The 25287-nt window shown below is 37.2% G+C and overlaps 1 long non-coding RNA gene across 1 annotated transcript; it reads right to left on the bottom strand.

Annotated features, from left to right (window-relative positions):
- Positions 1 to 1844: 1844 nt before the first annotated feature.
- On the bottom strand, positions 1845 to 23023 carry LOC139437832 (uncharacterized). The gene is made up of 3 exons (XR_011647736.1): positions 22799 to 23023; positions 19386 to 19594; positions 1845 to 2175 (listed from the first exon to the last, which is right to left on the bottom strand). It is a non-coding gene; the product is annotated as an uncharacterized lncRNA (long non-coding RNA).
- Between the last annotated feature and the right edge of the window lie 2264 nt (positions 23024 to 25287).

The raw sequence follows: 25287 nt of genomic DNA, 5'->3' as shown, positions 1-25287 counted from the left end.
TCTCTTCTCCTCTAATCTAGATAAAGAAATAATTTTGCTGATGTGAGACAACCAAAGTAGATACAATCCCAGGTAATGGTGCTCCTGAGGGCTACAGAGACACTGAGGTCCTATGATCATGAAAGAAGGCTCTGGAGTACAGTGTCGTGCCAGTGGGCCCTACTTTGGAATTTGTGCTCCTTAGTGTGATGGAGTGGGACTCAGATGTGACCTCTCTACACATGCCTCTTCTGTCACTTTTACTGAACGTGTGTTTGGCACTGGGGTTGGTGTAAGCTTGGGAGACTTTAATCTCTGGACTATGTGCCAGCTGGGCCCTGAGCCTCACTGGAGTTGCAGCACCTACTCCTGTTTGTTAGACATGCACATGTCAGCTAACAGGGAAGTGGTGATGGTCAACCACCATACCAGGGAACTGAGAGTCTACAACTGCAAGCAAGGGAATTCCATCCATCAGCCCTGTGGAATCTAAGCTCCCTCTTGATTTAGAGGTAGAATGAATATCACCATCTGAGGGTGTACAGGATGAAGGAATAAAATATGGGTTAGAGTCGACTTACTGGTATTCTACTGTAGAACTATTGTGAATATTCTTTTTGTTGTTGTACCATTGTATATATTTTAATAATTACACATTTATTAACTGAAATTTGAGGGGAAAAAGTGAATTAAGCTATGGCTTTCAAAGTTGTGTCATTGCACTTCACACCATTAGAAAATATTATTTTTATTCTGATAATATAGAGGCAAGTGGTGTCAAATGTGTATATATTGGACAGACATTCTACTATATCTCTGATATGAAATATTTAGTATAAACAAATTCAGCACAGGATTTTGAGAATCTAAAGTGCTGTATTTTAGGTTTAGGGACTATGGGTAAAGTAATCAGAACAATCAGCAAACTCATGAGTGTTACACTCTCAGCCACAAATAAATCTCATAAATGCATTATCATCATTATAATACCATAGTATGGTAAGTCCTACAAAATAAAATAAGGCAGAATAAAATAAAGAATAACCAAAAATACCAATATTGATAAAATAGTCAAGGAAAGTTTCTCTGAGATAAAAAAAATAGTTGAGTGGAAACTTAGAGAAAATGAGAATGCAGGTAATTAGGGGAGAATTTTTTCAAGCAGAAAGGGAGCACATGTAATAAGCCTAAGTAATAAATGAATTTGTTATTTCACAAATAAATGAAAGCAAGGTGGAAAGAAGGAAAGAAGAAAGAGGCCAGGTTGTGGTTGCTGAAAAGCAGATGAAACACACATGCTCATGAAGTCTCTATTAACCTCTGATTTCGTTTCATTTCATGAGAAATAATTTGAAGGACTTTGAGAATGAATTACATTTCCAAAAAACGCTTCCTTCCAATTAAAGGGATAGCGTGGGGCTCCGGGTCGCACTGCACTTGGGGAAGGCGGTGCTCTAGCCCGGGTGGGGCTCGTCGCCCCTGAAGGTCCTCGGCACTGCGGCGAGGGTGCAGGCGCAGAGCAGGTGCAAGTCTCTTTTGCCTCGGACCGGGACAGGCTGGGAAGGGCACCTAGTGGTGAGGCTGGTGTTAAGAAACCCCCTCTTCTGTTGATACTTTGTTGGCCCTTGCCCACCCTCGCCCACTCTTCCGCCGTGGACGTCGCTGAGACCTGCTCAGCCTCCAGTGGGACCGAGACTCCTGCCCAGACTGCGGCAGGTCCTGCCTGCCCGGGGCTCGGGATTCAGTCATCTGCACGCGCTGCGCCCTCTCCGTCAATGTGCGGGACTTTGAAAGGAGTATGGTGAAGACCTCTTTGGCGTTCCACAAATTGAGAGCAGCCGTGCCTGTGGCGGTGGAGCCAGAGCCCGAGTTACAGGGGCCTGCAATGGACAGGCGCTGCCTGCGACGTGGTCCTGCAGGAATGGCACAGCACAGCAGACAGATGGCTCAGCGGATGAAGGGCAGACCGTCCTCTACACCTGTACCGACTGCAGGCTCCAGAAGAAGGACTCTTTACCTTACTTCTGAGGTACTGGGCAATGCCTTCCTCTCCTCTGCCTTGGAAGGTGAAGGCTACTGGGTCTTCAAATCCTCCGTCCATCCCCTCTGGTCATGATGTCTTGCTTCTAGAAGGAGTATCAGAACCTAAAGTGGAGACTGCCATTGTTCTCAGATCTCTCCTAAAATTATATTTCTCTGCAAAAAGAAAAAAAGGATATTGTGAGAAATGTTGGGAAATCAAGACAGGAATTCAAGGTGATACAGGCTAAGGGTGGGGCTGTTCATCTCTTCGTAGATAACCTGAGCTGTATGTCAGAGGCGAGAGCTGCAGCCCTGCCCTTGGTAACCATGGCAACAACTCCAGTCCTAGAAAAACAATTAAGCAATGTAAACTCTATAAACTTTAAATATTCAGGGAAAATGCAAACCAAATGTGTTAAAAGCTTATATGGAATGTATGAAGTTCATGCTAAAAGCTTACCTAGAATGGGGGGTTATGTGTTAATTCAAGCTTATTGAGCACTGAAATAACTCTTCCTCTGTATAAAAAGAACTCAAAAATCTTATTTGGGGCCCAGGTTTTGAACAGAAAGCTCCTGAGCCTGGCTAGTCATAAATAAATTCTTTTTTCCTTCCCCAAATTATTACTGAATCCTGGCCTTTCCATACACAATTATTGAACCTCTCTGGATGTCTACAACATTTGGGGGCTTGTCTGGGAATTGCAAATGAAGGCCAGAGAAGGTAGCATTTCAATACCCATTCCAGATCCCCAAGGAAGCCAAGAGGATTCTGGTGAACCCCAAATCTGGGCACCCCTGGACCATGTTTCGTCCAGAAAAAGATGTGGGTTCTGCCAGAATCCTCCCAATGAAAATTGGGGGCAATGGAAGGTCTGGAAAAAATTCTGGGAATGAACAAAACTCCAAACACGGAAAAAGGTAAGACTCCCCTGGGGAGCATAGTGTCAGGAAAACCTAACTTTAAATGTTAGAAAGGGAAGTCTGATCAACTTCCAAGAGAACCCCAGTACCTCCAGAAATTTGGGGAGAAGCCATTCTCTCAAGGTCTGAAAGGGAAGAAAAGGGAAAAAGCCTCTTGTTGGATTTGGCTAACTGAGGCTTAGCATCTGGTCTGCTCTTGCCTCCACTGAGGTAGTGAAGGCTTGATTGTGGTGGGAAGGGATGTTGATAGGTTGGGTCCTGGCACTCTGGAGATTGGTCTGGATTTTGAGAAACTTGGTTATGGGAAAATGGATTGGCTTTTGTAGTAAAGCTTGATCTGGGTGTAAGTTTAAACCATGAAAAAGTTTTAGCGAGAGTCTGTTTTGATGCTCAATTGCAAATGAGCATAATTTATAAACAGCCAAGGTAAACAAAAGATCCTGGTCAAATTTTAATATTGAAAGTTCTCTCTTTCTAAGGTTTGTAATGATTGCAGGGGCACCGTGTCCAGAAAATAGAAATTGTGAGCCAGATTAACAGACTTTGTGCATCTGTCTGTGTCTGTTCAGTGCTAGTGTTAAATTGTGTAATTATGTAAAGTGGTGAACTTGGTTAAGCTGGAGCCCTTCCTTGGCATTAGCAAAGGAGTGAAATGATTATAATTTATAAGGCAAAACCACGGAGTCTGAATGTTTGTGCATGCTCTGCTGTCTCTTCTCTGGGTCTGTCGCACTTGCTGGGGCTTGGGGATTGTCTGTGTCTGTGCTGCACACCCGTTATTGAAACCAGCCCCAGTCAGGGTAGCTGGTGAAACCAGTAACTTAAATCATGGCCCTGCCAGGGTGGGGGTTCCCTGGGAAGACAGCAAGCCTGAAAACTTCTTTTCAGGCCATTTTAGCAGCCTGGAACTTGCTACTATCACCTTCTCTCCCCTCCTTCCTTTAGGAGGATGCATAGTAGAAGCAGAGTAGTGGGAAAGGGGGAAGTGGCTTACCCTTTTCCAGTGAGTCCATGCCTTCTATTCGTAAGCCACATTACTATCTAATCACTTGATAGCCCTTTTAATGGTTTGACTGAGAATTAGCAGTAAAGGTCATAAAACTATGGAAAACCAAAACCAAAACCAAATCCCAACTGGGCTCCACAACATCATGCTAAATTTAATCAGCCTATTTCCCAATGCCCTGGAGATGCTAAAGATATGGAATTCTTCTGTTTTAATCTGTGCTTAACTTTGTGTTCAATTTTAAAACCTGTATTTGGCTTTTGCCAGTTTACTTGTGCCTAAAAAATCATGGTAAAGGTAACTTAAAAATGAATCTTTAAATGCCAGTTCTGTCTTGTTGGTGAATTGAACACATGGCTCACAAATAAATTTGTTCAGTTACTAAAAATACAGAGAAGCCTCACAGGATTGATACTAATAAGTTTATTATAACTTAATTAATACAGGTATCCAATTCATCTGAAAGTAAAAACATGCTAAGAACTGTAACTAAGAATTAAAATCATTATGTAAGTACCTTTATATATATATATATAAATTTATAACTAAAAGTATTACAACAGAGTAAATGTGGCCTGGATTTTGGCTATTGTAATGATGATAAATTAATTTGCCTCTATTTATGGCTACTTTGGATTTATCTAATGCTTACTGTGATGGTGGTAGTTATTACTTAAGCTTATCCTATAGTTATTTTATAACTAATTTCACCCCTGGTCTTCAACTATTCTGATGGGAATTATAAACTGCATTTGCACTTGCTTTAGCTTATGATTCCACCACTTAACAATTTAACTTAATAATTAAACTTTAAAAACCTACAGTTAAATTAAAAAGAAGGGGATTTATGCATATCACTTATGTGCCATTCTCAATTTTTTTGGTCTTTTCATTTCCTCTTTACCCTTTTAAAGGAAAAGCTGTCTTTTCCATGACCTTTAAAATAATATAAATTAATTCTAATTAGCCATTTCCACTAGGAATAAAAAATAACTGTTGTCAGGTTTTCCATGAGTAAGCAATACTCTTCCCAGTGTACCAGGCCTTACTAAGCAGCCCCCATTGCTCAGGCTGTCTCAGAGAAAAATAAGAGTAAAAGCTACCCAGTTTCTTTCCATTCTAAACAGAAGCCCAAATGCTCACCAGGTTCCCTCCAAACAGCAATATAACCAGGAAAACCAGTAAGGGAACTATACTTTAAATTAATCAGCAACAAAAAAGTTTTAAATAACTAAATGGTGTTTCTGTATCAAACTATTCATGTCTGCCTATTTGCTCAAATTGTCAAAGTTAAATATGCAGTTATATAAGTAATATATATTTCTAAAACCCAAATTAAGCTAAATGGTATAAAAAGTCATGTAAAATCTAAATATAAAAACTGTTGAAAAGCTATGAAACCCTCATTAAATTATAATTAAAACAGGTTAAACAATTGCTTTATATTCCAGAGCCTAAAAGTTAGTATGCTTTAAAAATTATTCAGTTTTAAAATGATCTAAAACAAAGGTTTTAAGCCCCTGTAAAAAAGGAAAATGGCATTCTTTGTTTAATCAATAACAATTTCAACTTGTTTAGCTTAAGTATTATCTCTTGGGTTTCTAAAATACCAGGTTGATAAGTTCACATTTTATGTGTTAAATCTTTAAAATAATAAAAACTGTAAGCTCACATTTAATGAAATTAAATTACATATAAAACTGTTCTCTCCTAAATTTGCAAAGTAAATTCCATTGGTCACTAATGGTAATCTAAGGTAAATTAGCCAGTCTGTGGTTGTGGTCAATTATATAAAGAGTTTGTAAAAGTATCTTCCAACTGGAAACCTAGATTGATATTAATAGCAAAAAGTAACTTCATAGCAATGAAACCTGTCTGAAAGTCACCTCAATGTACTTATTCAAGTGGTGGTAATGAAAAGTTACCTTGATTCCATTGGGAATCTTCAGTTTTCATTTTAAAAATGAAAAAAATAGTTTTGCCTCTACTGCTAAAGTAAAACACCTGCTAATGTCTTCATGGTAGAATTGTAGAAGTAATCAAAGTCATTTGATATGTAACACTTTGCACTGGAAATGTTTAAAATTTATGTAAAAATCAGGAGATAAACCTCGGCATTGTCAAATTCTCTTGTGCATTCAAACCAGGCCTTAAATACATTACAGGTTGCCTCTCCATATGTGTTATTGGCTAGGCTCATCACTGACCCCTCAAACAATAAAACAGCTACTACAACATGCCTCTGGTTGTGCTCCTGAAGTTGATGGAAACTATGTTGCAATTTCAAACTCCTGTAGCAGCCAATGATGGCTTGGTACAGCCAAATGTACAATGGATGTTGCCTCCAGACTGGCACTGCTCCATAGTGCCAAAGAGCACTATGCACCAGACCGGTGATGTACTGGAAACTACCTTTTTAACTTCTCTCTAGGATCAATGATGCTGCGGCTTGCTCACTGTATAAAGAACATACCAAGTGGAGCCATAATCACCAGAGTACTGTAAGTAAAACTTAAATACAAATTGGCATTATGACCTGCTCCCATGGAGAGATAACATGTAAAGTATTACAAGCCTGAAACTTAAAACTATTAATTGCAACTCAGAATCCTTATGCATTAAGTAATACATTAATTAATATTAAGTGCTGTACCTTTATTCTGTTCTAAATATATGCCTAATAATTATAATGTTATCTTTTCTATTCTAAATCATGTACAAAAGTACATTAAACATGTTAAATTCCTGGTAAACTTCATTTTCTAAATAGTTAATAAACATGTCTATAAAATAAAAAGCCATCTTAGCGAAAAACAATGGGGCCACTGGTGGCTTACAGGTAACTGGTTAATTAATACCAGGTTCAGCCACCCTACTACTCTACTACTCTATAATACTCTACTATGTAGCAAAACAAGGTTTGCCTACTAGCAGTGGGTCACCTATTAAACAGTCAAAATTATCAGAAATTATTCAGTTAAAACCAATATGTAAAAAACTTTATTCTGCAGTTATGATCACTTCCAGAGTTAAAAAAATTTCCAACTTGGTGCACTAACCCTGAATGAAACCAACTGCCCAAGAAGGTGCCAGTTCACCAGGAACACCCGACAAAGCACATAAGTGCCAATCATTAAACAGCCTGAACTGCATCTTTAAAACAAAGCTAAGTACCTAATACTGTTATCTATTACAATATCTCTCTGAACATAAAAAACTTTATATATAGACATATATAGATAGATAGTGCTCTCCACCAACTTTTTAAAAAGTGCTGTCTTTGCAGGCATCTATCTTTGTAATCCAGTGTCCTCTTTCAATGAACAGGTATTACAAAATTGTAATTAAATTTGTTTCTTTCAGAATGGATATCTTATTAGCCATATGAAAACTTCATCCAGCTTCATACAGAATGCCAGATACATTTTCTTCCAGTCAAAATAAATAAAGTTTTTACACCTTGTTAGATAAGGACCACAAGGAAGTAGGTACAGAAAAAAGATCATCTCCCTTCAGCACCCCTTTAAAATTAAAGGTGTAAACTCTCTAAGGGTAAAATAAAATTAATAGATGGATCTGGAACCTGGCAAGAAATCCATGTAAGCACCAGTAACCCCCAGGATAACTGCTAGGGTAGCCCCACCCCAGGACTCTACTGTCCAGGATAAGAACTTCTTCTAGAAACAGGATAAGCCCCAGATGTTACCCAGGAACTGTGCCTTTAGGCCCTCCCTGAGAAATTAGTACGTGGGGTAATCAATCAAAACAACAAACAGCCACCCACCTCATAACTCCAATGATAATTATGCAAAAGTTTAGCAAGTTAAGTTGGCATAAAGTGGGGAATGATATAGGCTATGGATTGGGCTGTTTGTCTCTTCATAGATAACCTGAGCTGTATGTGTCGGACGATGAGAGCTGCAGCCCAGCCCTTGGTAACCATGGCAACAACTCCAGTCCCAGAAAAACAATTAAGCAATGTAAACTCTAAAAACTTTAAATATTCAGGAAAAATGCAAACCAAATGTGTTAAAAGCTTACATGAAATGTGTGAAGTTCATGCTAAAAAGCTGATCTAGAATCTATGAAGTCCATGCTAAAAGCTTACCTAGAATGTGGGGGATATGTTTTAATTCAAGCTTATTGAGCACTGAAACAAAGGACCATTTAACTCTTCCTCTGTATAAAAAGAACTTGAAAATCTTATTTGGGGCTCAGGTTTTGAACAGAAAGTTCCCAAGCCTGGCCAGTCATAAATAAATTCTTTTTTCCTTCCCAAAATTATTACTGAGTCCTGGCCTTTCCATACACAATTATTGAACCTCTCTTGATGTCTACAACAGAGGTACCAGTTGGAATCATATTAGATATAATGTTAAAATGAGTGTGTTAAAGCAGAACACATTGGCTGAGAATATTGATACAGACAATGAGATGTCAGAAGGCACTGAAATATAGAGCAGGGAACAGGAAGGATGAGAATGGCTAGTCAAGAGACTCAGGAAAGTTGTAGCCAATGTACTAGAAAAAAAAATGATGCTGAGTAAATGTCCTTCCAACAATGGTTATTTAGATGGTGGAGACAAGTGTTCCATTTCTAACAGAGAAATTGGACAAAATAAAAAATAAAAACACTCTTGAGGACCTCAGTGCAAATAATTCCATTGGAAACAAATGGAATAAAGATTTGGGGTTACAAGTACACTGAGAAAAGTATATCAGGAAATGGAAGATTTTTGCCAAGCATCTGACTATTCAGAAAGTGGGATTGGAGGTGCAGAGAATCTAGGTAAGCATTTGAAGAGATACAGAGAGCTTGTGGAAAAAACACTGACTTTTAAGGTTTAGACCTTAAGTTTGAGCCCAAAATGACTTTACCCTAAGAATAATCCATAACCAAATATACACCTGTGCTTCTAGGGCCTGAGTCCTGTTTCAAAGTTCTCAATCCAATTAGGCTACATGAAATGATTTAAAGGAGTAAAAGTGCATCATCCAAACAAGAAGAAAACAGTATTCTATTTATCACTTTGTCTCTTAAATATTTCCTGCTCAGCAACCAGTACATGTACACACAAAATCAACTGTACAGGAAAATGATACCATGCAATAAAAATCAAGAAAAAAAGAGACCTATTGGGGGTGGAAGATAGTGAAGTTTTCAGAGACAGGTTTAATATAATCATGTTTAAAATATCCAAGGTAATTAAAGTAATGATTGAGAATGTTGGCACAGAGCAGAAAATTCAACAAAATTAGCAAATGAACTTTCTACAATTGGAAAATAAAATAACTGAAATTAAGCACTCACTTGTTGCTTATAACACCATGTAATAGCAGCAGAGGAGAGAGATAAATCAGAAGAACATATGCAGAATTAAAACAAACTTAACTATGGAAAATACATTAAAGTCCATAAGTATAAAAGGGAAACAGTAAAATACCATAGAGAGGAAAGAGAGAATGTGACAGAACCAATGATTAAGGAGATAATGGCTAATAATTTTTTTGTATATTCAATTTCTTCTACAATTTTCATATATAATGCCCAAAAATAATAATAATATGCAGTACATGAAAAGACAGGATGAGGCAAAAAAACTGTGAGATACAGAAAATGGAGGTGTTCAAAATGAAATTCACTTAAGGAAAGGTCCTTCATTTCCCATTGCTATGTATTTTCACAATTATCATGAATTAGGTGTCCATATATGCCTTGGTGTCCATCTGCACTCTCAAGTTCTTATACTGTTCACAAAAAGATACTGGCTTAATTACATAGAGAATTGCTGTGGAAGGAATGGCTTCTTTCTTACTATTTCTTCAAAAATTCCCTTGATATTCTTTTCCTTTGGAATTTCCTTACATATTTTAGAATCAATGTCATTGATTGAATATTGAGTGTTCCAATTCAGGAACCACATATAATTGGGTATAGGTCAGGCTTGAGTAGGTTTTTGACAAACCAGATTCAAATGGACATATCTGTTCATGTGTACATGTTGCATTTCAAGATATAATTCAATAGTTCAGCAGTGTGTTTAAATACACACATTTTACCTTATCTTCCTGTGAAGCAGAACTTCACCTGAATGTTTACACACCATGGGAAAGTCATTCCTATTAACTGGCAAAGGAAATCTCCTTCTCATGTAGTTTGGATAAACCCACTATGTTAGGCATTAATCTTCACAATGAAATGAAGCAACATTGAATTATTATTTGATGACCTCTCACTATTACTTGCTATCTTGTTAGAGAGAGCTCTAAGTATCATTTGTTGGCTTGTCAGGTGAATAAAATGTATGGATTTTGTCTCCAAAAGTCTATCACTTTTTCTTTTCTTTTTTTTAAAAATTCTTTATTTATTTTTAAAATATCACTTTTTCTTCTCAGCATGTAATATGCATGTGTCCTTATCCCTATGCCTATCTGTGTCCCTATCCCTATCCCTATCCCTAACCCTAACCTCATATTCTGTAGGTTGAAATTTTTCTTCTTTCAATTTCCATAAAGAATAAAATGAAATACTAAAAATATCTTTATGAATTTTTGGATGTGTCCTAAGTTGTTGTCATTTAGTAGTATATATCAAGCCTACCCAGATGCAATGCAAACCTAAAATTCAATCCTGTAACTATGAGGTGATAGCATATTAGACTGGAGCCTGAAGAGTACCTTAGCCAACATCAATATATTTCATGTGATAAGAAAAGAGTAAAAACCTAAATATATCTTTTACAGTCCAAATTCTAAATAAGATTATGACCTATTAGTAAATAACTTTCTTCTGCCTTCCTTATTTTCCTTTCCCTCTGGGAGCACTTCAGTTTCTACCACATTATGGTATAACAAATATTAATTGTTATAGGTTCCAAATCATTGTTTTGTTTTTGTTGTTTGTTCATTCTTCATATCAGAGTTCTTCATTAAAAAAAATGAACTAAGTGGTTATACAGTAAATCTCCTGATTCAAGAATTAATCTATATCGCCATCATTGTATGGCACCAACTCAATTTCCTCTTGGCAATCAGCATCAATCCCCCTGGTCAGTAAACTTTCCTGTTTCTAAAAGTGAATAAGAATAATTTTGACTATGGTAATCCCACACAAATCTCTTGTCCTATTGAATACTGGTTCTTCTCAAAAGCACTCAGGTACTTGTCATGACATGAAAATACTGGCTACATATGAGAGGTCATAGGAAAAGTACATTGTTAAAAGAATAATCAAATTGTGCCCTGGGATATTTCAAACTTGGACTGATACCATCTCTACTCATTGACAGATGTGAATATAAAATTTAGGGACTGACTTAGTGTTATCAACATGTGAGCAAGTCGGGTCTAGTGGGTATCTTAAAGAACTTATGCAAAGAGAAAAGGGAGGTACAAGACGACAAAAAATGCCAGCTACCAATTGTTCCACTCTTGTATTCTTATCTAGTAATAAGGCTGGGACCTTTTATAAGAAAGTCAACTTACTTTGATATTTAAATCTTATTTTGAGGAAATGATGAAAGCAAAAAAAAACTTAATTGTACCAAACAATAAAATTTCATAATGGCAATGGTGTAAGGGTTGATGAGGGATAATTGATTTGGTTTTTCTTACATCTCTAAAGTGGTGAAATTTATGGTACAAACAAATGTCAAGTTCATTGGAGAAGAAACTTTCTTTGCAAATGGAATAAAATGAAGACTTCATGAAAATTCAATGCATAAACTGACATAAAAGAGAAATGAAATGTTAAGGACAAAATCCATGGGAAAAAAATATGAGAAATAAATACAGTTAAAATGAATAAGGAAAAAGTCAATAACCTCAATAATAATCAATGCTAAGTTACAATTGAAGTTTATGTACCACAGAACTTATTTTTTTATCTATGTTCTCTCATATGTGTGTGTATGTGCATGCCCTTCTTACCAGACCCAGAGCTGAATTGTTTCTTCTTTCCAATTCCCATACAGATAAATGCAAATAAGTAGTAAACTCATATACTACTCTACTGTTCTTTGATCATTCTTAACCAGTAGCACTAACATCAACACACATATTACTACTACATCTACTTCCACAAGTATCCTATTACCACCAGGACATTATAATTTTTAATATTTATTTAGCTCTTAAAATATCATAAACACAGCAATCCATTCAAAATATTATTTATGATTGGAAATGATATAAATACATAATTGGAGTATAGTAATCTCCAGTTTATAGTATCAAGTTGTGGACTATAAGCCTTAGTAGGACTGAGATTTCCCATGGTTGGAATGATTCTCGAATGTTCCATTACTTGGACCTCATCCTTTTAAGGAATTCATGGCACTTGGACAAGGTGTCCTTCAGGGCATTTTTCATGGATTCATTCCATAGACTGAAGATGAAGGGATTCGGGAGAGGTGTGATGACACTGGGAGGGGATAAAGAGGATCTTATTGAGGTGCAGACGGGACAGACATAAACAAAGATGGCGATCCCATAGCTCATGGAGAACACAGTGAAGTGAGAAGCACAAGTGGCAAAGGCTTTGCGTTGTTCTTGTCCTGAAGGTATCTTCAGAATGATGGAGATGATATAAACATAGGAGACCACTGTAAGTAAGAGGGAGCTGATGAGCAGGACAAGGGAACTGAGGAAATCCATTAGCTCAATGGCACATATGTCAGAACAGGTCAAATGGAAGAGTGGAGCATTGTCATGGAAAAAGTGATCAATCACATTGGGGCCACAATATGGCAGTGTTGCTTTAAGGATAGTGGGTGGGAAGATGAGGAAAAACCACAAACCCAGGAGAGTATGACAAGATAGATGCAGAGTGAGCTGGTCATAACTGTAGGGTGATGAAGGGAACTGTAGATGGCCACTTAGGGTCATAGGACATGATGGCAAAAAGGATAAACAGTGCATCCAGAAAGGAAGTAGAAACAGGACTGGGTGAAGCATTCACAAAATGAGATTCTGTTCCTTTATGACTGGAATCCTGCCAGCATCTTGGGAACAGCACAGATTGTGGTTAATATGTCCCTGAAAGAGAGTTGCTGAGAAAGAAATATATGGGTGAGTGAAGGCTGTAATCCATAAAGATCAGTGTAATGATGAGGGTGCTTCCAAGGACAGTCACCAAATAAGCCAATAAAAAATCAAGAATAAGATGGCCCTTAGTGGTAGATAACCCAATAAGAACATGATCACCATGGTCCAATTCCTTCTCTCCATGCTGGGTAGGAATCTCTTCTTTTAACCAAGTCAAGAAAGAGAAAGAGGCATGATACATCATTAATTAAAACAAATTTCTAAGATAAAGGGAGTTGGGCAATTTTATTCCTTCTATTTTGAACAACAAATTACACGATTAAAAAATATGGTCATGTTTAATTTTCTTATAACTTCCAGATAAGAATATATGAAAAACAATGTTCTCAATAATATGTAAACATCAATTTACCTAAGCTATTTTAAACTCCCAGATCCTTATTTTTATCCCAAATGTAAAAATCAGTAAGTACAATATACTTATTTTCATACACACATACACAGATATACAGATATACACACATAGATATGCAAGATGTTTGGTTAAGTTGGAATGAAGGCAATAAATATATTTTATTAATTATTAATTTTGTAGTTGATAATACTTTCAAATGGACTGACTTGCATTAAATATTTTAGATATTCATTAAAACATGGCATCAATTAAATCCACAAGGCACAGATTGTGTGCTATAGCTGTACCTTATGTTTAACTGTTTAGAATGAACACTACCCTGCAAAATTAATTCACTTTTCATCATTTAGATACGATAAGTAGACCCCTATATAGAACTGCATCTTCACTAATGTTTTCTTTAATTTTCATTTAGTGAATGGAGGTTAATCTATTATGGTAGAACTTGTAAATAACAAATTACTAAATAGCTAAAGGGAACAAATATGAAGTATATTAAACTTTAAATAATTAGAGACTTTCTGGAACAAATTCTAAAACAACCTACTAGCATTTTATTGATGCTTTGGAAGGTTTCCATAAATGTGTGTAGGTGCATCAGGCATTAATCTCTAGCCTTAGCCAGAAATGTCTGTGATGATACTTCTCTACATACAAGTTACTGCAAGAATTGTTCTCACTTTATGTAATTAAAATAATTTGGGGAAGCAGACTTGGCCCAGTGGTTAGGTTGTCCGTCTACCATATGGGAGGTCCGCCGTTTAAACCCTGGGCCTCCTTGGCCCGTATGGAGTTGGCCCACATGCAGTGCTGATGCGTGCAAGGAGTTCTGTGCGGCACAGGGGTGTCCCCCATGTAGGGGAGCCCCATGCTCAAGGAGTGTGTCCCATAAGGAGAGCCACCCAGTGTGAAAGAAAGTGCAGCCTGCCCAGGAATGGTGCCACACACACGGAGAGCTGACACAACAAGATGATGCAACAAAAAGAAACACAGATTCCCATGCCGCTAACAAGAACAGAAGCAGACAAAGAACATGCAGCAAACTGACACAGAGAACAGACAATGGGAGTTGGGGGAAGGGGAGAGAAATAAAAAAATAAAATAAAATAAAATAACTTGGTAGAATACACAGAGAAAATTCCAAATTTGAAGGTGACAATAATAGATTTGTCATTTTAAATGAAAATTTTCACAATAGAATGTGATTTTAATAGGCAGAAAAACATCAAAAGAGACCTCAAACCAAAGACAATAGAGGAAAATAATAAGAAAGTTTCTGAAAAGCAAGGAAACAAAAGTAAGAGCAAATAATTTCCAGAATAATGAATCACACAATTAAAAGCCAATATATCAAACTATTTGAAAAAGCAATCAAAAAGCAAGGATATTAAGATGACACTTGGGGAGCATAAATAATTGGAAAGCCTGCAAAGAAAAGTAAGAGGTCTTATGTAAATAAAAGACATGATGGATGAGATTAAAAATATTTTAGAGCTACACAAGAGCTGATTTGAATTGATTCAAGACAGAATTCGTGATTTCAATGAGAGACATCTGAACTAGATATGATAGGAGAAAAGGAAGAGAAGAGTCTCAGGGAATTGAATTGAATGGAATTGAATGACAATTCAATGACATTGTGAAACACCCAAACATTTGTGTTATTGATATCACAGAATGAGAATAGCATGGAAAAGGGGCAGAAAGAATATTTGAGTAAACAATTAATGAAAATTTCTGAACTCTTATGAAAGACATAAATATCAATATACAAGAAGGTCAATGCACACCAAAGAAAATATTTCTCAATAGACATACCTGAGACATATATTATTCAGAGTGAAAAATACCAGAGATAAAGAGAGGATTCTGAAAACAGCAAGAGGAAATCAAAGCATCACATAAAAGGGAAAATCACAGGATTAAGTGCTGTCTTCTTATCAGAAAGCATAGAGAAGAAACTGATATGATGTATTTAATTTACTGTGCCTGGCAAAACTGTCCTTCAAAATGAGGTTGAGTTCTAAGTTTTCACAATCTGAACATGTAAAAAGAACAGGTAAAAAGACTAGAATTATAAGAGATGCTACAGGGAGTGCTGCAGCCTGAAAGGAAAAAAACAAAGGTGAGAAATTTGGAGAAGAGTTCAGAAATGAAGCGTAGTAGGAAGAGTAAACTAAAGGATAAAACAGACAATAGAATAATATAACAACAGAGAGCCAAAGGACAAAATGTATGAAGTAATGCCTTTATAGTGATAATATAGAATGTTACCGGATTGAACTCCCAATTAAAACATATAGACTGATTGAAGGGATAAAAAATCATGAGCCATCTATATGTTGTCTGCAAGACACTCACCTCAGACATAAGGACACAACCAGGTTTAAAGTGTAAGGTTTTTTGTTTTGTTTTTTTTAAGATTTATTTTTATTTATTTCTCTCCCCCCCCCCGTTGTCTGTTCTCTGTGACTATTTGCTGCATGTTCTTCTTTGTCCACTTCTGTTGTTGTCAGAGGCACAGGGAATCTGTGTCTTTTTTTTGTTGCTTCATCTTGTTGTGCCAGCTCTCCATGTGTGTGATGCTATTCCTGGGCAGGCTGCACTTTCTTTCGCACTGGGCAGCTCTCCTTACTGGGCACACTCCTTGCACATGGGGCCCCCCTATGCAGGGGACACCCCTGCATGGCAGGGCACTCCTTGTGCACATCAGCACTGTGCATGGGCCAGCTTCAAACGGGTCAAGGAGGCCCAGGGTTTGAACCACAGACTTCCCATGTGGTAGATGGATACCCTATCCATTGGGACAAGTCCACTTCTCTAAAGTGTAAGGTTGAGAGAAGATATTCCATACAAATATTGCTCCAAGATACATAAAGCACACAGTGGCAAAATTGAAGGGAGAAACAGATATCTTGACAATAATAGTTGGAATCTTCAATACAACACTCTCAGTATTACAAAGAACATCTGAAGAGAGGATAAAGAAACAGAGAAATTGAATAATATGATAAATAGACTAAATCCAGTAAACATACACAGAATATTGCACCTCCAAACAGCAGGATATACATTCTTTTTAAGTGCTCGTGGAGCCTTCCCAAGACAGACTATGACAAGACAAGTCTCAATAAATTTAAAAACATTGAAATTATACAAAACACTTTCTCTGATGATAATAGAATTAAGCTAGAAAATAATGGATTGAAAAATGGAAAATTCATAAATATTTAGAGATTAAACAACACACTATTAAACAATCAGTAGGGCAAAGAAGAAATTTCAAGAGAATTCAGCAAATATCTTGATATGTTGAAAATGAGAACACAATATATCAACACCTATGGGACATGGTAAAAGCAGTGCTGGAGGGAAAATTATAGACTTCAATGCTTACATGAAACAAGAAGAAAGAACTAAAATTGATCTAATTGCACATCTGGAGGAACTAGAAAAAGAATAGCCAACTAATCCCAAACCAAGCTGAAGGAAAGAAATAAAGATGTGCAGAAATAAGTGAAATTGTGTGCACACACACACACAAACAATTGAGGGTATCAACAACACCAAAACCTGATTATTCGAGATCACCAAAATTGATGAACCCTTGGCTAGACTGACTGACAAAAAAAGAGAGGATATAAATAAAAATTGGAATGAGGGTGGACATTACCACTGACCCTGCACAAATGAGACAGATCATAAAAGGATACTATGAACACCTGTATACCAAAAAACCAGACAATGTAGAGGATATGGAAAATTCCTAGAAAGACACAAAACACCTATACTGACCCTAGAAGAAATAGAAGATCTCAAGAAACCAATCACAAGTGATGAGGCAGAAACAGTTATCAAAAACCTCCAAAAGATGAAAGGCCTAGGAACAAATGGCTTCACAGGTGAATCCTACCAATCATTCAAAGATGATGTAATACTGGTCTTGCTCAAGCTCTTCCAAAAAAATGACCAGGAAAGAACGTTACCAAACTGATTCTATGAAGCCAATATCACCCTAAAACCAAAACCAGATAAAGAAACTATCAAATAATAATAATAATAATGAGCAATATCTCTAATGAATATACATGTAAAAATCCTCAATAAAATTTCTGTAAACTGAAACAAAAAGCACATTAAAAGAATTTTATACACCATGATTAAGTGGGTTTTATCCCAGGTATACAAGAATATGAATTTGTGTAATAAATGACATTGATAAATTGAAGATAAATCACATGACCCTCTCAATTGATGAAGAATAGGCATTTAACAAAATACAGCACCCTTTCTTGATAAATACCAAAAAATGTAGGACAAGAAGGAAGCTTTCTCAAAAAGGTAAAGTGCATATATGGGAAACTTACAACCAGCATTGTACTCAATGATGAAAGACTGAAACTTTCCCACTGAGGTCAGGAACAAGACAAGGACGCCCGCTGTCACCATTGTTATTGGATATTGTGCTAGAGGGTCTAGCTAGAACAATTAGGCTAGATAAAGAAATAAAGGCACCCAAATAGGAGAGGAAGAGTAAAATTTTCAATATTCCCTGATGATAAGACCCAATATCTAGAACCTCCTGAAAATTCCACAGCAAAGCTGCTAGAACTAATAGGCAAGTTCAGCAAAATGGTGGGCTACAAGATTAATACACAAAAATCAATAGTGTTTCTTTACATTACTGATGTGCAATCTGAGAAAGAAATTAGAAAAAATATCCATTTATAATACCAACAAAATAATCAAGTATTTAGGAATAAACTTAACCAACGGCATAAAGAACCTGTATTGAGAAAACTACAAAGCATTGCTAAACAAAACTGAAGAAGACTTAAATAGATGGAAGGACATTCATGCATTGAAAGTCTAAATATCATTAAGATGCCAATTCTACCCAAAGTGATTTTCAGATTCAATGCAATCCCATTAAAAATCCCAACAACCTTTTTTTCAGAAGTGGAAAAACCAATTATCAAATTTATTTGGGGTTTACTGTGGTTCTAGGAAAATGGCATCAATATAGGTAGGTGCTGCTTAGCTCTTTTGCAAAAAACAGCAGAGATGGGGTAAAATCCTACCTGAGTGAGGTCCTTAGGGCATCCACAGAGCTGGAGCCAGCAGGGCATGGCTCAGGAGGGAGCCGGATAGTCAAAGAGCCCAAGGGAAAACCATGAGTTGCTCACCTCAAGTGGCTGGAAATTGAGGAGAGGTAAACCCCACCCTCTGTGGATCACTTGGCTCTCACTAGTCAGCTTAGTGGGAGGGAGCATTTCCTGGGAGGAAGAGGAGTCTGGTGAAGGGTGGAGAGTGTTTTCCTTTCCATGGGTTTGCCCACCTGGTCACCCTTTGAAACTGCAGATGATAAAAGTCAGCTCTGAGTTTGCCCTGGGGAAAGGGGAGGGGGTCTCTGCTTAGGCAGGCTGTCACACCCAGCCTTCCTGGGAGAAAGGAACTTGGTTAGGGAGACAGGCACCAAACCACCCTAAAAACTGCTAGAAGTCCAACTCGCCTAGGGGAAACAAGGGTGGGAAGAGCCAGATAAGCATTCAAAAGCCTGTTAAGTCTATAAAACTGCTGTGGCCTAGTGGGGGGAATTCCTGATTTGTGTGCAGAATGTCCCTGGTGTGAGTCCCTGTACCTCCTAAGAGAAGTGATCTGGGGAGAGATAAGGCATATATCTGTCCCTTTGTGATAGGGAACCTCTAGGCTGAGTTTCTACTATGGTGCTTTACCGGCTGGTTTTTGTTTATTGCGCTTTTCTGGATTTTTTACCCCCTTTTCTTTTATTGTATTGAATAAAACTGGATACATCTCCTGAGGAGGGCAGGCTGCAGGGTGATTAACTGATAAGCACCAGCAGCCTGAGTTAGGTCCCTAGGGGCCTAAGAGGGAAGGCTCTTTTCCCTGGATTGTTTCCTTATTCTTGTTTTGTTTCTTGTTTGTTCTTTTTCCTTTATTTCTTTTTTTTCATTTACTTATTTTTTGAACCTACTTTGTCTTCTTTCCTTCATTTTTCTGTCTTCTGGCTTCTGATGCTTTCCTTCCATTCCATCCATTCTTTTTTGATCTTCATATTTTCATGTTTTTCATTTTCTCTCATTTTTTTTTTCTTTGATTCTTTTCTCATCTCTCTGGCCTTTAATTCATTCTATTTTTTTCCTCTCTTTTGTTTTTTGCTGTATTGTTTTTCTGCTGATGTTTCTGAACACAACGGAATGAAGCCAGAAATCAGTATGGGGAATAAAAGCAGATTAGGCACAAAGATATGGCTGTTAAAAAACACAGTCTTAGACAATCAGTGGGTGAATGAGAAAATTGCAGAAGAAATCAGTAACAATCTTGAAAAAATGAAAATGACAACACAATGTAACAAAACCTATGGGAATCAGCAAAAGTAGTGTTGAGAGGGAAATTCACAGCCATAAATGCCTACATTAAAAAAGAAGAAAGAGCTAAAATTAAAGACATTATAGCACACCTGGAGGAATTAGAAGAACAAGAAACTTATGCCAAAGGTAGTAGAAAGAAGGAAATAACAGAGATGCTTTTCTTGCATTATCAGAAACTACTTTCTCAATATGCTTTCCCTTCAACCTTAAGGAATGAATTTAATGTTTGGCAGAAAGGAGTTAAAGTCCTGGCAGAAAAACTTCTATAACCATGTCTGCTTTGACAAGTCATTTAAAAATTTTAAAATAAATTTGCTTATTATCTCAGACTGTTGATAATTTCTGGAACTACATGTGTGCATCCAGTGGTCACTAAAGTGTATACTTTATCTCTGAGGCCAAATAATTTCAGAACATACATACCTTGTTTTCTTCTAAGCTGTGCAGTTCTCTGCACTTTAAAAAAGATGACTTCATAATGGAGAAGACATCTAATATGAAGATTCATATCCAAGTACCTGTACTTTAGAGTTTCACTCTCTTATTCCTTCTCTTCAGACAAAATACAGAAATGTCAGGACTAGAAAATTTATAAGTATTTGCTCATAACTACACTTTACACTCTACAATTCATACTCTACAATTTTCAGTGTATCATTTATCTTCTAAAAATCTGCATTCAAAAAGATTGACAACTTTTTCATAATAAAAATGAATCTATAAAACTTATGCAATATTTGTGTTCCAAATACTGCCCACATGTAGAGAAAAATAAGACTTCTGATGTACAATTTGTTTCTCCTGTTTTTTCTCATTTTTGTCCAACAATAAAAAAGAAAATATTGTCCTGAAAACTCAGAAATACTTTTGAGTATAAAGAATAGGGAAAAAATTGCTCCAACTAAAGATCATTTAGGTTGGCCAGTGTTACTTAAGGAATTGTATAAGGCATGAGAAAAATATAGGCATTGTATATTTACTCTTAGATTTTTCTTTTATCTTTTTTAATATACTTTATATATATATATTTTAAAAGATTTATTTCTCTCCCCTTCTCCCCCCTGCCCCAGTTGTCTGTTCTCTGTGTCTATTTGCTGCATGTTCTTTGTCTGCTTCTGTTGTTGTCAGCAGCATTGGAATCTGTGTTTCTTCTTGTTGCATCATCTTTGCTGTTGTGTTGTTGTGTCGGCTCTCCATGTGTGTGGTTCCATTCCTGGGCAGGCTGCACTTTCTTTCACGCTGGGCAGCTCTCCTTACAGGCCACACTCCTTGCGCATGGGGCTCCCCTATGCGGGGGACACCCTTGCGTGGCACAGCACTCCTTGCGCGCATCAGCACTGCACATGGGCCAGCTCCACACGGGTCAAGGAGGCCCAGGGTTTGAACTGCAGACCTCCCATGTGGTAGACAGATGCCTTAACCACTGGGCCAAGTCCACTTCCCATTTTTATATATTTTTAAAGATACTTAGATTACATACGTTACATAAAAAAATAAGGGATTCCCATATGCCCTACTCCCCTCATCTCCCATCCTTCCCCACATTAACAACTTCTTTCATTACTGTGATACATTCATTGCAATTGATGAACACATTTTGGAATATTGCCACTAAGCATGGATTATAATTTACATTGTAGTTTACACTCCCATTTCATTCTGTAGGTTATGATCGTATATATAATGACCCATATCTGTCATTGCAATGTCACTCAGGACAATTCCAAGTACTGAAAATGGCCCAAAATTATACCTCTTTGTCCCACTCCTGGCCTTCAACACCTCAAGTGGCCACTGTCTTCACATCAATGATACAATTTCTTCCATTGCTAGAATCACAATAGTTCTATAGTAGAATACCATGAGTCCACTCTAGTCCATATTAAGGGGAAATCATACATGTGAAATATTCTAGTTGTCATAAAGTGCCTGACAGAGTTTGAATAAGCTCTAAGTGCAGCTTTCAGCCCAGGGGAGGCCCTCTCTCTTTGACCTCACCCACTCCTGTTCCCCTTTCCTCTCCCAGGATTTCTGGATGGGGAGGAATTTGATTGTTAGTGTGTCCCCATGAACCAACCTAGGTCTGGTGTATCCAGGAAACAAAGAAGCCCCCAAGCTAGTCAGGTCCTCATTTGACAGGTACAGCTTTAAGATCACAACACTGAGAAGAGGAAGGGATTTTAAAAGAAGTTTAAATGGTGCCAAGTTAATAACTCTATAGTTCTGAAATGTGATTAGTTGCCAAAATTTTACCTACTTAAATCACCCTTCTCTGTGCTTTCTAACCCTGTGCTCCTGCCTTCCTCCTATTTTGTCATCTTTTCTCTGCTGAGCACTTCTCCCTTCTCTTCTCTCATTTCTTCTTCATCCAAGTAATTGTTTAATACATTCAATTTGAATCAGTTAAATAGCATAAAGAAAGAAGCATCTCAGATTTCAGTGATGTGCAAAGTATTTTGAGTTATTAAATTTAGGGGTGTATTAGTTTTCTATTGCTGCATTTAAAAACCACCAAAAATGGTGGCGGACTTGGCCCAGTGATTAGGGTGTCCATCTACAACATGGGAGGTCCACGGTTCAAACCCCGGGCCTCCTTGACCCGTATGGAGCTGGCCCATGTGCAGTGCTGATGCATGCAAAGAGTGCCCTGCCATGCAGGGGTATCCCTGCAGTGTAGGGGAGCCCTATGCACAAGGAGTGTGCCCCATAAGGAGAGACGCCCAGCGTGAAAGTGCAGTCTGCCCAAGAATGGCACCACACACACAGAGAGCTGACACAAGATGACGCAAGGAAAAGAAACACAGATTCCCGTGCCACTGATGACAACAGAAGCGGACAAAGAAGACACAGCAAATAGACACAGAGAACAGACAACCCAGGTGGAGGGGAAAAGGTAAATAAATAAATAAATAAATCTTTAAAAAAAAAGTTGAGACCAAATAACAAGAAACAAACAAACAACAACAAAAAAAAACACACCAAAAACTTAGTGGCTTTACACAGCACACAATATTACCTCATAGTTTTTGTGAATCAGTAGTTCAGGAGCCAGTTAGTTGAGTCCTCTGCTTATGAGCTCACAATCAAGGTGTTGATCAAAGTTCCCTTTCACTTGCGGGATCTTCTGGTGAAGAATCTGCTTCCAGGTTCAATTAGTCTTGGGCAAAATTCATTCCCTTGCAGTTGTAGGATTGGGGACCCCAGCTCCTTGCTATCACTGGGCAATGCAGTGCAATGTAATGCAATGCAATGCAAGTGGCTGCTTGCCTCTCTGTTCCTAGAGTCCACGTACAGTTCCTGGCTGTGTGGTCTTTTCAAACATGGCCACTAAATCCAGCAAAAAGGGTCTCTAGAGCAAGATATCTATCAAGACAGTCATATAATATAATGTAAGCACAAGAATGTAATCCCATCACCATTGGCATGTTCTATTGGCTACAAGCAAGTCACAGATCCCACCTACACTCGAGGAGGTATTACATGGTTCTGAACACTAGGAGTGGGGATCATGAAAATCCACTCTGGGTTTTCAAGGAAATCTACTCTGAAGAAACAGCTATCATTTTCTATTATTACCTAAAATTGGATTTAAATTTTTTTCTTTCCTCAGAGTATCTGTACTAGCACAAAAGAATTAACCTCCATATTAGTGATTTCAAGGACTTGTGCAATATGTTTCAAAATTAGCAGATGATGAATGATATATACAAACACAAACTGATCATAACTCCATTATGATGAATAAATCTGAGATGAATAACTACAGAAATTAAAACTTTCATTTAGAACATGATGCAAAGATTTAATCAAGAAATATTATAGTTCTTTTTGCCTTATTCTTTCTGGGCATATCTTAGAGAGGTGATGTGCAATTTTATCCCCTATATGCTGCTCTGATTTGTCTCCTTTTCTCCATCTTGTCTACCTCTCTTTATCCAGTTTCTCCCTGCTGTAGCATATGCTTTGCACAGGCAGGAAAGTGATTTTCCAGTTGGAAATCCTCCAATTTTTCCTTCAGGGAAAATCCCAAATTACTTAGCGTGGTTTACAGAAGCTTCCACTATCTGGCAACAACCAACCTTTCCAGTCTTAGCATGTGTTTCTCTCTATCCAAACATACTTAACTAAACTCACTTGTCTCTAGCTATACCATGTTTTTTGCACAGTTCTTTCTTGTTACATAAATGATCTTTATATAATTTGTTCACAAGGCCACTTCTTATTCTCTTTATGTTGCTTGCTTATGAATCTATCAAGATCCAGCTGAAAGATCAACTGCTTTGTGAAGTTGTTCTCGAGTCTCCTAGGAATGAAAAAAAATGAATCCTTATTCATATTGTACTTTCAGAAGACATACATCATTCATCTATATTGTAGTTATTTGTCAGTTCTCTAACTAGAATGTGAACTACTCATGATCAGAAATTTTATCTTATATTTCTTTTATTCCATGCATTTTCTGTGCTATCTACTCCATGATGTATAGGTTCACTACTTGCTTATTAATACTTTGTCTTCTACACATATTAAATTAGTTGGGTTTGTGAAAAATAATTCATTTTTATAATTAAATTAATACATGTATCTTTATTTGGTCAAATTTTCTAATAAGAAAATTTAAAGATACTTCAATACATATTCCTTTAAATTATTCAGGTATAAACTCAGATATAAATTCATCTAACATTTAGTAGACATGTACCATAATGAAAATGCTGCTTAAACACTGGGGATGAACTCAGAATCTAAATGGAAAGAGAAATATCCTTTCCAGAGAGTTGTTTTCCAGCTAGGGTCATGACTGAGTCATCATTAGGTTAATTTCACCAAGTCACCTGATTGCCATGTGTGTCAGCCTTTTGCTCACCACATTTTGCTGTAAAATGAGTTCATCAGTAAGAATGTTGTGTGAGATCCCATAATGGCAAAGAAGGCATTCAGTAACTCAATAGATAGGGATACTGATAAAAAAACATTGCAGTTAAGGAATGAAAATCCATATCCACAGTAAGGATCTATATGAGAACAAATCAATAGGGCCTCTATGTAATCAGCCCACCACAAATGATTGGTTTTATGAGGAATGGGCTGGAGGGTTCAACAAGGATCTCTGCTCTCAGCTGGCCACTTGCTATCCAGGTGAATCTTCATGAGAATAGGTTTACGTTGTTGAGTCCATTCATCATGGTCCATGACTCCATTGCTACATTGTTTGTAGGCCTATTGGGTAAGAACTGTGCAGAATCAATCACTTGTAATTTTTGAAATTTGTCTTATGACTCGGAGTATACTCTTTCTTGTGGAATGCATGCACATGCAAAGACATTTTATTCTGTAGTTCTTTGGCTAGGTGTTCTATAAATATCTTTTGGTTATGCTAGTGATTATATAGGTTAAGTCTTCTCTATATTTATAATGAATTTCTGCTTATTTTCTATTTTTTTTCAGGGAGGGTTTTGAAATATCCAAATAAAATTGTTGATTTTTCTGTTTTTCCATTCAGTA

The sequence above is a fragment of the Dasypus novemcinctus genome, chromosome 29 (genome assembly GCF_030445035.2).
Source record: "Dasypus novemcinctus isolate mDasNov1 chromosome 29, mDasNov1.1.hap2, whole genome shotgun sequence".
Classification (NCBI taxonomy): Eukaryota; Metazoa; Chordata; class Mammalia; order Cingulata; family Dasypodidae; genus Dasypus; species Dasypus novemcinctus.
Note: the sequence above shows the minus strand (reverse complement) of the source record. Positions and strands in the feature narration are given on the sequence as shown.